This window comes from Chenopodium album, chromosome 7 (assembly GCF_948465745.1).
Source record: "Chenopodium album chromosome 7, dcCheAlbu1.1, whole genome shotgun sequence".
Classification (NCBI taxonomy): Eukaryota; Viridiplantae; Streptophyta; class Magnoliopsida; order Caryophyllales; family Amaranthaceae; genus Chenopodium; species Chenopodium album.
In genome coordinates this window covers 48,122,171-48,137,321 of record NC_137840.1, presented here as the reverse complement: position 1 = coordinate 48,137,321, position 15,151 = coordinate 48,122,171, and the positions used below count along the sequence as shown (strand labels likewise).

The following is a 15,151-nucleotide window of genomic DNA, read 5'->3' as shown; positions in this document are numbered from 1 at the left end:
GCGTCTGTTATTGGGACACACGCTATCCTAATACATTGGCCGTCTATATTTTGTACAGGCAACACTAATAAAATGACAAGTTGAAAATGAAGGCATATTCTCATTAGCAAAATTTGAAATGACAAAATTTGAGGTATTTACATTCGTACTTAGAAATAGTACTTTTTCAAGTTGTTTACATTCCAAGTTCTATGCAGCTTCCTGCCGTCTCGTACTTCCTCATATATTCGGTAGGGCCTTCCCAATTTAGGGTTAACTTTCCCTGCTCATTCGCCCTACCGACTGCCTCCATTTTCCGTAGCACAAAGTCCCCCACTTTGAGAGGATGCTTGTGTGCTCTTTTGTTGTAAGTCCGTGTAATTCTCAGACGGTAAATCTCATGGCGCAAGGCAGCATTGCCCCTGCGCTCTGGAAGTGAGTCCAATGCCAGCCGCATGGCCTCCCAGTTAGCTTCTTCGTCATATGACATGACTCGAAGAGTCGGCTCATAGTGTTCAATGGGCAGGACAGCTTCTGCACCATACACCATGAGGAACGGGGTTTCTCCAGTCGCCCCTTTAGCAGCCATTCTGATGGACCAAAGACCACCAGTCCGTTCAATTTTCTTTTTGATCCCGTCTGAGATAAGCTTGTTGAAGGCTTCAACCTGGCCGTTTGCTTGGGGTCGGCCGACTGATGCAAAGTGGCTTGAAACCCCTTGTTCTCCCAGCCAAGTCTTGAGTTGAGGCGTCTCAAATTGAGGACCATTGTAAAAAACCATAGACATGGGCACCCCAAAGCGAGTGATAATATTCCTCCAGATGAAGGAAATGACGTCTTTTGTCTTGATGTTTTTGACCGCCTCCGCCTCTACCCACTTGGTAAAGTAATCCACAGCTACTAATATGTAGCGCTTGCCGCCTGGGGCTGCGGTGTAAAGCCCAAGTATGTCCATGCCCCATTTGGCAAAGGGTATTGGGTTGTGGATGGCCGTCAGGTCTGTGGCCGGACGATGGATGAGCTTGCCTTACTTTTGACACTTGTCACACTTTTTTACCATTTCCATAGCATCCGACTCTAGAGTGGGCCAAAAATAGAGCCGCCTGGCCTTGACAGCTAAAGACTTGCCGCCTATATGGGAGGCGCAGAAACCCGTATGTAAATCTTCGAGGACTTCTTTACCCTTTTCTGGGGTAACACACTTCAATAGGGGTTTCAAGAAACCAGCTTTGAAGAGTTCTCCTTGTCTCAGCTCGAAGTTTGCCGCTTTCTTCTTCAGAACAGCCGCCTCCTGAGGTGAATCAGGGAGTGTGCCGTCTGCAAGATAAGCCCGGATGCTGTCCATCCGAGTAGAGCATCGGTCGAGAATTCCAATGGGGTTTTCATTGGATATACTTCTCTTTTCCATGACCTCCCAGAAGACTGACCGAGGCGTTTCACAAGAGGCGGATGATTCTAGTTTTGACAAAGCATCCGCTTGATTATTTGAAGACCTGGGCACCTGAGTTAACTGTAACTCCTCAAGTGTACCAACTTCACTTTTGACCGCCTGCAAATATTTTATCATGGCCGGATGAGTGGCCTCGTACATTCCATTAACCTGGAGTACGACTAGTTGAGAATCAGAGCAGACGACTATCTTCTTTGCCCCTGCCGCCTTGTAGTAACGAATGCCGGCCAGTAGGGCCTAATACTCGGCCTCATTGTTAGAGACCTGGAACTTGAATCGTAATGCATATTTGTACTTGTCTCCCTCATGAGATTAACAGATAATCCCTGCACCACAACCGTTCATAGTGGAGCTCCCATCCACATACACTTTCCAAACCTGGTCTGTATTGTCCGGTATAACTGGCCTTGTCATTTCGACAATAAAGTCTGCGAATGCTTGCCCCTTTATTGCCTTCCTTGGTTCGTAAGTGATTTATAATCCTTGTATTTAAATAGCCCATTTAAGCATTCGTCTAGAAGACTCCAAGGTTGCGAGTGGTCGTTTGATCGGTTGGTCAGTGTAGACTCCTACCGCATGCGCCAAGAAGTAGGGTTTTAGCTTTTTGATGGCCATGTAAAGGGCAAGGCCAAATTTCTCAACCATGGGGTACCGAAGCTTCGCGTTCCTCATAACATGGCTAATGAAATACACTGGGAGCTGGATGCCGTCTCTTTCAGCTAAGAAAACGGCACTAAGGGCATGATCAGAGACGGCTAAGTACATGAAGAGCTTCTCTTTGGGCAAAGGGCTGAAAAGCCTTGGCAAAGAGTGCAAATGAGTTTTCATGTTTTGAAAGGCCGTCTCTGCATCATCCCCCCATTCAAAGTTGGTCTTCTTTTTGATTGCCTAGTAGAGACACTTGTCGCCTGACCGACTGAGGAATCTCCCCAAAGCCGCCAGGCAACCTGTTAATTTTTGCACTTGCTTCACAATACGGGGCGACTGCATGTTGATTACCGCCTGTATTTTCTCAAGGTTGGCCTCTATTCCCCTTTGGTCAAACAAAAATCCAAGAAACTTCCCAGACTCAACGCCAAAGACACACTTTTTTGGGTTTAGCATGACCTTGTGCCGCCTTAGTGTGGCGAATGTTTCTCGGAGATCAGCAAGATGATACGCCTGTTGTTTGGATTAGACTATCATGTCATCAATGTATGCCTCTACATTCCTTCCTATTTGATTAATGAAGACCATATTAAGCATTCGTTGGAAAGTAGCAAGCGCATTCTTCAAACCAAACGGCATCACCGTATAACGGAACAACCCCTGATCAGTGACGAATGCCGTCTTTTCTTGATCTTTTTTCCACAGGGGGATCTGATGGAAACCTGAATAGGTGTCCATAAAACTCATCAGGGCATGTCCGGCTGTTTAGTCGACCAGACTGTCGATCTTAGGCAATGGATAACTATCCTTTGGACATGCCTTGTTGAGGTCTGTGTAGTCAACACACATCCGCCAAGTTCCATTCGGCTTTTTTACTAACATAACGTTAGCTACCCACTAAGGGAAATTGCACGGCCGAATGAACTTGGCATCCAGGAGCTTTTTTACTTCGGCGGCTGCCGCCTAACTTCTTTCTTCGCCGTGGTTTCTTTTCTTTTGCCGGATGGGCTTCTTTTTAGGATCCACGACGAGTTTGTGGACAGCGAGATCCGGGATGATGCCTGGCATCTCCTCCACTTCAAAGGCAAAGATGTCTTTTAATTCTCTCAGCAGCTGGTGAAGGCTTTCACCCAGCTTTGCAAATGCAACCGTCCCCACCTTAACCGTCCGCTCTGGACGGCTGTCGTCCAAAGGGATATCGATGTGTTCACCAACAGGCTGGGGACGGAGATCATCCGACCGTTCCCCAGTCAGTGATTGCTATGGATTTTCTTTTTTGACCACCACTTGCTGATCAGTCTTTCTTTTCTTTCCGGCTGGTGGGGCCGACTGTTCTTCCTCAACATCGTCGAGGTCGACCGTTTACTTGCCGCGACCGGATGCTACGGCCGCGGGCTTGAAGTCCGAGAGGTAACACTCTCCAGCCATCTTTTGGTCCCCATTAAGGGAACCGATTGTTCCACCATCCTTTTCATACTTGAGTAGCATGAGTGTAGGGATGATGATGGCCTTACACTCATTAAGAGTGGGACGGCCAAAGATGAGGTTGTAAGATGTGAGCTCTTCAACCACTAGGAAACGGATGGTCATGTGCCGACCGTCTCCCCTACTTCCCAGGCGGACTGATAAGTCAAATCGTCCGACTTGGTGCACAAGTCCTCCCCCAAACCCAACAAGGGTGTGGGAGACCTCCATCATTCTATCCGGTTTGTACTTGAGATTGAATAAGCATTTGAGGCTGATGAGGTCAGAGGAGATTCCTGTGTCAATCAGAATTCGACTAACCAGCTGGTTGGCCACCTTGCATTCAATGACCACAGGGTCATCATGCGGCCGACGGACTTTGCCTCTATCCTGCTCGGTGATGAAAACTTTAGGGAAGGCGGATGTGCTTCCCGCATCCCCTTCCTCAACAGTTGACCATCTTCCTCAGATGGTCCTTGGTGCCCCGAATGGTCGGGCCACCACCAGCAAAGCTGCCTACTATGGTGTATACCGACTTTTCAGCAGTTTCGGCACTCACCGCAGGCTGAGGAGTCTTTTTCTTGGACTGCCCCGGATTTGCCTTTGAAGTCACTTTGGACTTCATATAGGACTTCAGCTGTCCTTTGTCGGCCAGACGGTCAAGCTCCCGCTTGAGACTGAAGCAGTCATTCGTGTCATGGCCAACATCCTCATGGAAATGGCAATGCTTGCTCTTGTTCCGATTTTCAGCGAAACCTTTCATGGGTGTCGGCTTCTCAAGAGTCAGCCGATCCTTAATTTCCAAGAGGATGGAGCAGCGGTCCTTGTGGAATTCGTACCTTGGGACGTACGGTTTCCACTCTTTTTTCTTCTTTTGGGCTGGTTGATCAGAGTTATCAATGGCCAAGACTTGTTATTTCTTTTTGCTCTCTTCTAGCTTAGGAGCCGGTTGAGCAGGCCGACTCTCTTTCTGTCGGTCGGACTTCTTACGGTCCGACTGCTTATTGGTGGAGCAGAGTTCGGTCGCCTTTATATAGGCTTCCGCCACTTGCAAGGCTCCTTGCAGAGTAAAGATTTGTTTGCGGACGAGTTCGTACTTAAAAGTAGACCCGTCCTTCAGACCATTAAAGAAGTCTGTGAAAGCGACCTCATCAGACAGCCTATGAATCTGGATTCGGACCAGATTAAACTGCCTGACATAGGACCGCAAGCCTTCTCTATCTCCCTGCTGTACATTGCCCAAGTCAAGACTTGTATTTTTGGCAGGGATGTTCATTGAGAAGTTTGAAGCAAACAAGAACGCAAGCGTCTTGAAGCTATTTGTGCAACTAGCCGGCAGATTGCCAAACCACTGCTGGGCTATGCCCTTCAGGGTGGCTGGAAAGCAACGACACCATGCGGCATCATCCAACCCCTGTAGATACATGAGGTGGGTGTATGCTAGCAGGTGGTCTTTTGGGTTGGAGGTCCCGTCATAGGCTCCAACCAGAACATTTTTACCTTTAGCTGGCTGTACGGCTTCAGTTATTTCCCTGGAGAAAGTAGAGGGTTGATCTCTAAGGTGTTGTAGCCTAAGCTGCCAATCCATCGGCTGATAGCCGTATGCCGCCAGTCCTCCAAAGAGGGCAGGCTGCATGTAAGGTAAAACTGGTGCCTGGTACAATGGTTGTGCCATGTACTAGGCCGACTAGATCATATGAGGACCAGACTGAACCCGTGGGCTGCTTGCTGGGGTCTCATGTACAGACTAGGAACACTTCGCAGAGGTATTCCGAAAGCGATCATGATAAGTCGATGTTGAGGCCGACTCCGATAGCTGGGTCTTCTTCTGCTCAATGTATTGCCGAGCATCAGAGAATGTTTTCTTGCTACCATCTGACTGTATGTGCCGGATGGACTTTCTTGTGCCCGTTTCTGGGAAACGGAGACTGGTAAGATTAAATTGGGGCCGAATCTTCTCAGGGTGAGGAGTTGGCTGTCGGTCCCTTACCGACTTCTGTTTGCCAGCTGAGGCTGGCTTCTTGGCCGACTGCTCCTTTCTAGGAGTAGGCGACTTCTTGGAGGAGAGTTGATTAATTTCACCCCTGAGACTACTCAGGAGTCTCATGAGTTCATCTTGAGTGCCGGGAGTCGATATTGCCGCCAGGGAAGGATCGCCCGGCCGCCCCGAGAGCTTCTTTGGTTGACCAACAGTTTTGTTTGGCCCTGCCTGATCAGCGTGACGCTCCCGTTTTCCTTACTACGGATGCGTCTAAAGATGAGAGTTCCGTTTGGGTCCACATAGGTTTCGACATCAGCGTCGTCACCCGAGTCATGGTCCGTCTGGACCAGTATGTCTTCTAGAAGCCGATTGGCCTCTGGATTCGGTACAGGGATTTGTGAAGCCATTTCAGAGGTACTCTCCCAACAGACGGCGCCAAATGTTTCGGGGGTTTTTGTACCTTGGGATAGTTACAACACTGAGACTGGATTCAGCAAAGGACGCCTGTACCTGCAAAGCAAACAGACCGCCGGATGGTCGGTGGTCCGCCTCCGAAGATTAAGTTAGTAAGCGTTCGGTAGTAAAACGTGCGGAAGTAAAGTTATCTGCTCGGATTCCAAGCTCAGGTAAAGTGATGTCTGTTCTTTGAAAACGACAGCTGTGTGGTAAGTGACGTATAGTCTCGTATTGCGTGTATATTCCTGTCCTATCATAAATGTAAGAATGTCCTTATTTATAGGGTCTTTTTGGAAGGTGTGCCCTCCCTAGGATCTGGTGACCTAGGGATTAGGTCACGCTGCAAAACGGCGCCTCAAGGTTTGGGCCCTTGAAGGCCGCCATTCCAGAGGCAATGCCTGAATGACACGTGTCACTAAGCCCAAAAGGCCTTTGGGCGTCTTTTTGGGTGACACGCGTCGCCCTCTGATTGGTCCATGCTGGATCATCAGTCTGTTTAGGGCAGAGGAATGTCTGCCCTCCACGTGTCATAATCTCATAGGTCCAAATGGCACCTTTACTAAGGACACGTGGCTTTTTCTTATTGGGCCACCTAGCCGGGTAAAAATACCCAAATCAAGAAAAGGGAAATTAAAAGTTAGGGTTTACTTTGAAACCTATTCGTAACGGGCAAGGCTGGTTGGTTACGACTAGTTGGTTATTCGTAACGGGCAAAATTTGTTGGTTACGACTAGTTGGTTATTCGTAACGGGCAAGACTTGTTGGTTACGACTAGTTGGTTTTTTGTAACGGGCAAGACTTGTTGGTTACGGCTAGTTAGTTATTCGTAACGGACATTGAATTTACCCGTTACAAATGATGTAATTGTAACGGGAAATCATATGCCCGTTACGAATAGCTTGTTACAAATAAGATTTTTTCCACTAGTGATCGATCCAATGGATCTTACATTGTTGAAAAACGATCCAAACAGATAAAACAACCATCATATTTCCGTTCCTGGCCTATACATATGGATAGACCTTTAAAATATCTTTCCAACGATATATTATAAGCCCAATTCCCAGTTAAAACGAAGAAGTTATGATCAAAACACTAAACTGAGCCCTAAAACCGACACCCTTGCACTCCAACGGCCATATCTTTTAAACCATAACTGATTTTTACCTAAATCCAATGGCATTGGAAATTAGACATTCAAAGCTTTTCAATTATATCTTACACGCCTTAATCCGAATCCGCAATCAAAAGTTATAAAAACGCGTTTTCGTATAAGGCAATCTGCAAACCAGCGCAACTCAATAAGTTGCGGGCGCCTGGTGCGAGCGACTCATTGAGATGCGGGCGGCACCCAGCGCGACTCAAAGAGTGGTGCACGCCACCTGACGGCGCGACCTTAAAACCCTATACCTAGATCCCTACGCCTATAAATAGGGGTCTTCGTTCAGCATTACATGGACAGAAAAATAAGAATTCAAAACCTCTAATTCTGAAAACCCTAATCTCTCTCAAACCCTCTTTCTATCATACTACTTTTTCCTCTTTCTTCCTAACTAATCATCAACCCTTATTGAATAGATTGAAGCCCCTGGAGGTACAAAGAATAAAGAAGTTCCATAAACATCCAAGACGGAGATCTAAGCCTACAAAGAAGAATGGTTAGTTTCCTGAGCACTTATATAAATCACTTTCTTTTATTGTTTAAATAACTTTAATTGAATAAATAGTGTTATTTGATCACTTTAAACAAACTTTGAATTTATTAATTCATATAGTATTTTTTCGTTTAATCAAGACTAGAATTTGATAGTTTTTTGTTGTTTTATCACTTAAGACAAGGCAACTATTGTTTATTTTGTTCTTTACACAAATATTTATTAAACAAAGAATAATGACTTTTGCAATGTAATTCCTACGTGATTAATGCTTGTAAATAAAATCAACTAACTTAGTCTTTCGTTATCACATTTCATATATTGTTTGGTAATGAAATTGTGAAAAAAGGAAGAGCTAGTAGAGGCCGCACTAGGGCTTGAATAGCTATTCTCCTCTAAAGGGAACGCTATTTTAGTACCCTCGCTCTCGAACTCATTTCTTGTTTTTGTAGAGCAATTTGGGCATGGTTGAACTTACGATTTGTTCTAATTATCCCATGAACTCCGCATGGTAGAAAGGCATGAACGAGGTTTATGAGTTTTCCTAAAACTCATTGGCCACTCCTACTTGTTTCTTACAAAAAAGCGTGATGAGAGTATCATTTCTAATTCAAGGTCTCCCAAACAGTCAGGAATTCAAATCCTAATACACCCTAACAAGTGTAAAGTCCTAGGCTTTTAAAAGGCCACGGGCATTTAAGGAGAAGGATCCCTTACAATGGGAACACCCTCCTTACACTAGGCGACTTGCTTCTTTATCAGTAGCGAATTCTTCACCTGTAGACATCTAAAAATGTCTCCCCAAAACTAAACGTGATGATAAACAACCTTTCACCACCATTATTGGTTGGGTTGAGTATTTAATCTTTGGAGTCCTTAATCCATATTTCTATTCAATACATTTCATAAACCAATCCATTTCCTAGCTCATTTCCCTACACCATGACTTGTTTTCCCGTTTTCGTGTCATCATCGCAAAACCGAGAGAAACTGATTTTTTTGCCTTATAATTTTGATCCAATTATTATTAGTTAAGATAGGCCTTTAAATAAGCTTTCCAATAATATATCATAAGCCCAATTTCGATTTAAAACGAAAAAGATATGAGCAAAATACTAAACTCAACCCAAAATCGACACCCTTTCACTAAAACAGCCATATATTAAAATCTACAAATGATTTGTACCTGACTCTCATTGGGTTAAAAAATAGACTTGATATTTTTCCAATGATATATTATATTCTTTATTCCATGTTACATATCAAAAGTTATAATAATTTAAAACACGTAAAAAACTGGAATTGCCGCGCAATAGAAAAATTGCCGCATCGCGGCAATATCTGACGTGGCACGGCAGATGGTACATATACTGTGACACGGTGCTTATTCCGTGTCATTTTCGCAGTTTTCTCATGCGCTTTTTACGTTGTTAAGGTTCATGTCGCAATGCAAACCCGCCGCGACGGGGTACTTTGAGAAAAAAAAAAAAAAAAAAGAGAGAGAAGAAGATATGCGAGAACACGAAAATGGCGATCAATGACAGTAAAATGAAATAAAGAAGAAGCTACGACTTTTTTCGAATTTAAATAGCAACACAGAGTAGCGTGACACGACAATCCACAGCTCGTCACGGTAACTCGTGCCATGTAACGGTTAAATACCAAGTGACGTGGTAAAATAGTTAGTCAAAGTTGCAAAACCCGAAAAAATTCGCCCATGCTGACCGGTTCAGTAGATAAACCAGAACGCGTCACGCTATATTATGTCGCGTGGTGCCGGATATCCTCGTGTCACGGCGTTGTACCACGTGGCACGAATTAAGCGCACACCTCCAGGAATCTACCCACAAATATTCTGGCAGTCTTTGACCAATTTAGTGGAAGAAAAGGCAATGTGTCACGCCAAAGCGTGTCGTGTCGCTATGTGACACGGTATACGCATGACATTTCAGTGAATATAATATGTATTTTGACCAGTTCGAATAAGTTTTCGCAGTTTTCAAACAAATTATTTCTTCACCAAAAACTCGCGGGAAATTATGACTTTTAAATGGTACCTAAATTACCATTTTGCCACTAGCAAGCATCAAAATCACATTTTTAATATTTTAATCACCTAATACGGTCAGATAGTCGACTTGAAGGTCTAAAACATCTACAGCCCACGTTCAGTGACAATCGAACCACTATCATTTCATGGCGCAAGGTTCTCGATCCACAGAGACTTGCAATCTCATCATCAGACAAGGTTTTCCTCGAGCATGGAAAATTGTCGGTCGTTTCCACCTCTTAAGGCAAAGAAGTCAAAGATTTAATCATCTGTCGACTTTCCTCAAGCATTGAAAATATCTCAACTGGTGGATTTCTTCAAGCATGAAAATTAAAGTATCTCAACCGGCGGATTTCTTCAAGCATAGAAAATCGTCAAATTCGTTTGTCGACTTTCCTCAAGCATGGAAAGTATCTCAATAAACATCATCTGGTAAATTTCTTCAAGCATAGAAAACTACCAAACTCATCTGTCACCAATACACTGGTGTCAGATACAATCGAACATATTTGCCACTAATACACTTGTGCCAGATAAGCAATCTATCCCTTTACTCTTTATCTGTGTAACTAACATCTTTCTGCAGGTATCATTGTATACAGAGTGATTTAGGATTGCAGAATATCTCAAATCATTCTCCATCCCTATCGACTACTTTGACTATCGTTTTCGAAACTGATGTTTCTACAAACTCAGTCAAAGTGGGGGCTTCTGTAGACACTTAAAAATGTCTCACCAAAACAAAACCCGATGATGAACAACCTTTCACCGAAATTATTGGTCAAGTTGAGTATTTAATATTTTAAGTGCTTAATTCATACTTCCATTCATTACATTTCATAAACCAATCCATTTCCTAGCTCATTTCCCTACACCATAACTTGTTTTCCTCTTTTCGTGTCCACATCGCAAAACCAAGAGAAACTGATTTTTTTGCCTTATAATTTTGATACAATTATTATTTGGTTTATAGACCTTGAAATAAGCTTTCCAACAATATATCATAAGCCCAATTCCGATTTAAAACGAAGAAGATATGAGCAAAATACTAAACTCGGCCCAAAATCAACACCCTTTCACTAAAACGGCCATATATTAAAATCTAAAAATTATTTTGACCTGATTAAAATTTGATTAGAAAGTAGACTTGATAATATTTCCAATGATTTATTATATGCCTTATTACGAGTTACAAATCAAAAGTTATGATAATTTTAAAACGCGTAATAAACTTGAATGTCGCATAACAGCAAATTTGTCGCGTTGCGGATCTGACATGACACGGCAGCTAGTACCGTGTCACATCAATCTGTACCGTTTCGTGTTACATATACTGTGACACGGTGAATTTTGCGTGTCATTTCTGCGTTTTTCTCGCGCGCTTTTTTACCGTGACACGGTGTACTGTATCGTGTCACAGAATTTTCTCGCGTTTTCTCCACATAAAACCTAAGCGTTTTGCTTACTATAGCCTATTTTCTGTCCTGTATCACCCCAAGTTGTCCCGTGTATCTCCAGGCTCCTTCGTGTCACGGTATAATTTAGCGTGTCACGGCATTATTTTGATGAGTGGCATTTATGCCACTCTTTTATCCTTTTTCTCTAAGGATTTTCTCCTCATTCGCGCTTGTTTGGCCCTTTTTCTAAGCATTTTTACTTAGTTTTGCTTCCTCTTTCCTTTTCTCCCTTATCTTCCCTTTTCTTAGTCTTCTCGCTTTGTTTTTATTTTGATCTCCATGCTTTGGTTTTGTAGGTATTATGCGCCGAAAGAAAGAGGATATCAAGAAGCCAAGTTATCTGTTGTGCACGGGGTGCTGTGCGGCTTATGCGCGGGCGCACATGTGAGGCTGTGCGGGCGCGCAACCCTGTCAGAACCCGCACAGCCAGACTGAAGAAACAGAGCAAAACCAGAGAGTTTGCGCGACCCTATGCGCGACCGTTGTGCGGGCCCACACACCTTTGCGCGGGCGCGCTCATTTTCCCCGTACCCACAAAGTTGCGGCCGCACACTATGATGAGAGGGCGCACACACATTGTGTGCGGGCGCACAAGACTCATGTGCGGGCGCGCACGACTGGGTTTACGATTTATTTGCGCCTTGTTGTCCAAGTCTCTTTCTTTTGTGTGGAGCCACATATATATAGACGGGACTCTTTGTAAAAAAAGAAAGAAAAAACACTTAGTACTAATTCCATAGAACACTAGCCTAATTTAGAGAGAGAAAAGAGATTGTTATTCAAGCTTCCTTTGTATTCAACTTTGCTCAAGTTTTAATCTTCCATCAATCAAGCAAGCACCCAAGTTTTCATCTTTCTTCAATCCTTTCTTTAGTAATATCTTCTCCTTTCCTTTGATATTATTTATTTGCTTTTTTTGTTACTTATTTTTGTCTATCTTATTAGCTTATCTTGTTGTTATTGATTTCATATATTTCAATCATGCCTTGTTTTGATTTTTTGTGTTTATTTCTAGTTTTGATATTATGTTTAATCTCCCTTCTCTAGGCTAAACTCTTAGCTAGGGGAAGGGGGTGGAAGATATGTATTGAATGATGGATGAATGATGATGGTTGGATTGAACTTATGCCATATATTGATGAAAGACATGATTTTTATTAGCTGGGGATTATTGTTGCACTCTATTTGATATTTTCTAGTTCAAATGCATGAAAGTGATTTGAATTAGATTAGGATCACCTCTATTTTAACGATTGCATGAGAATGAGTTATTAAAGTGGAGTTTTTATGGATTGTGCTTCTTTATTCCCTTGATTTGGTTATAACTAATAGGATGCATGAGAATGATCCTTATTAGGGGAGACCTCTTTCATTGATTTGCCTAGACTATTGCATGAGAATGAATTGTTTATGTAGAACCTTGTATTATGTGGCATATGTTTCATGACAATCACCGTTATTCTCCTCTTTCTAATCATATTGGACACCCCCGAATCCCTAGCGTAATTTTCTATTGATTTTATTCATCTTTATCTTTGCTTATTCATAGTTTTAGTGCTTTTTATCCAATATATCAACAAAAACATTTCCCCTCTTGACTCTTGCATTAGTGATATTGATGTTGGACGAGTGAGCTTCCTTAGTGGTTTGACCCTTTACTTGCCACTAACTAGTTTAGTGTAAGTTTAGGCATTATAAATTGTTAATTTGATTAGGGTCAGTAGAACCAACGACCTACCTAATCCCTCGATCAAATTTTGGCGCCGTTGCCGGGGAAGCGGCTTGTTTAGCTAATTTTATTGCTTTTGTTAGAGTCATTTTGCTTTCTTTTCTTTTTGTTTCTTTTGTTTTATCATCCTTGTCATTGCTAATTGTTTTCTTAGCTTTGGTGAATGCTTAGGAGGTCTCAAGGAGCACCCTCACATCAAATTGACCACGAAATCAACCGAACCATGAGACAAGTCCGTAGGCTTTATCAGGACGAGGGAAGAGGCTTTGGTGATATAGTTGATAGTGAGAGTGATACTTACTCTTCAAGTTCACCACGCTAATCAATGGCGGGACAAGAGAATGATGTCTTGTTTCGTGAGTTCGGAAATCTGGAGGATTATGAGCTCACGGGAGGGATTTTGCTACCCGTCACGGAAACCAAGTTCTCAATCCATCCACAATATACTCGAATGGTCCAATCGGAGCAATTTTCAAAAAGTGCAAGTGAGGACCCTATTGAGCATTTGGACCGATTCCTTGAATTGTGCGCAATGATGCAAACCAGTGAAGTGAGTCAAGAATACATTCGTATGCACCTTTTCCGGCAATCTCTCACCGGACGAGCAAAGAAATGTCTAAAGAAAGTAAAGCCTAATTCTCTCACAACATGGAGGGAAGTTGTAAAGGCGTTCTTGAAGCGCTTTATCTCCGAAGAGAAGACCGCCGAAATGAGAAGAAAAATTGCATCATTTGAGCAAGAGGCCGATGAAAGTCTTGGTGAAGCATGGGAGAGATTCAAAGAGTTGGTGCAAGCATGTCCCCACCATGAGTACAATCAAGGGTTTCTCATGCGATTTTTCTACGACGGATTGGAGCCCATGTCAAGAGCCAATTTGGATGCGGGGGCGGGTGGCCAATTAATCAAGATCCCTCAAAATCAAGTTGAAGCCACAATAGAAGAGGTAGCAAAGAATTACTCTTGGGGGGGCCGAAGAAGAAACGCTCCAAAGAGAGGTGGTATTTATGAATTGGAGAAAGTAGATCAATTACAACATCAAATTGATCAACTGACAAAAGGGCTTTCCAAATTGAACACGAGTGTGAATGCAAGCTCAAGTGGTGGAGCAAGCTCTTCTCAAGTTAACTATTTCTCTTGTCAAAATTGTGGAGGAACGAACCATGATACATCCTATTGTGGAGGTTTAAGCCCCGAGCATGTAGCGGCATACAACACTAGGCAAGAGGGATTTAGAGGAAGCGGCGGTGGAGTAGCTTGGAGACAACCACCACCCGGGTTTGTACCTCAACCTCAACAATGGAACCAACAAGCTCAACCTTCCTATAACTCAAACCCTCAATATCAAAATCCACCTCCATCTCAACCCCAAAACCCAAGAGGAAGTTATCCAAGGAACAACCAATACAACAATCAAACTCAAGCACCTCAAAGAAACCATCAAGAACAAGCACCTCAAGCGGAGCTAACTCAAACTCAACTCCTCCAAGCCATGCATGCGCAAATGCAATCTTTTGGGCAACAAATGCAAGAGATAAGAGCCCACAACAAGATGGTTGATTCACAACTAGCTCAATTGGCCCAGAGAACTCCTTTCAATTCACCATCCACTCTACCCGGACAACCACAACCTAACCCATCTCACAATTCAAAACCCGATGCATGTAAGGCGATCACATTGAGGTCAGGGACTTCCTATGAAGGACCAAATGAAGGGGATAGTGAGGGAAAGAAGGGAGGAGAGGAGAGTGTGAATGAAAACAAGGGAGGTGAGAAAGAAAAAGGTGATGAGATAGAAGGAGGTTCGGAGAAGAAGAAGATAGACAATGAGAAGACAACTTCAATTCCTAGTGAAGCTAGGAATCTTGATGGACCGGTTCCTTTTCCTAGTCAGCTTGCGGAGAGGAAGTTGAATGACAAATTCACAAAATTTCTTAGTGTCATGAAGAATTTGCATATCAACCTCCCTTTTCTTGAAGTTGTGACACAAATGCCATCTTATTCTAAGTTCCTCAAGGATATTCTCACCAACAAGAGGAAGCTCAATGATGAGCTTATCACCCTTCCACATCAAGTGAGCGCTCTTGTCCAACATAAGATGCCCAAGAAGGAGAAAGACCCGGGAAGTTTCACTTTGCCGGTGAAAATTGGGAATATGGAATCTAGGGGCGCCTTAGCCGATCTTGGAGCAAGTTTTAGTTTAATCCCTCTATCCATTGCTCAAAAACTCAATATTGAGATGATCCCTACAAGGAAGACAATTCAATTGGCCGATCGATCGGTGA

General features: G+C 43.3%; 1 non-coding gene across 1 annotated transcript; it reads right to left on the bottom strand.

The window, feature by feature from the left end:
* Positions 1-13,575: 13,575 nt before the first annotated feature.
* On the bottom strand, positions 13,576-13,683 carry LOC145641072 (small nucleolar RNA R71). Its single transcript, XR_014115144.1, has one exon. It is a non-coding gene; the product is annotated as a small nucleolar RNA R71 (small nucleolar RNA).
* Positions 13,684-15,151: the final 1,468 nt, after the last annotated feature.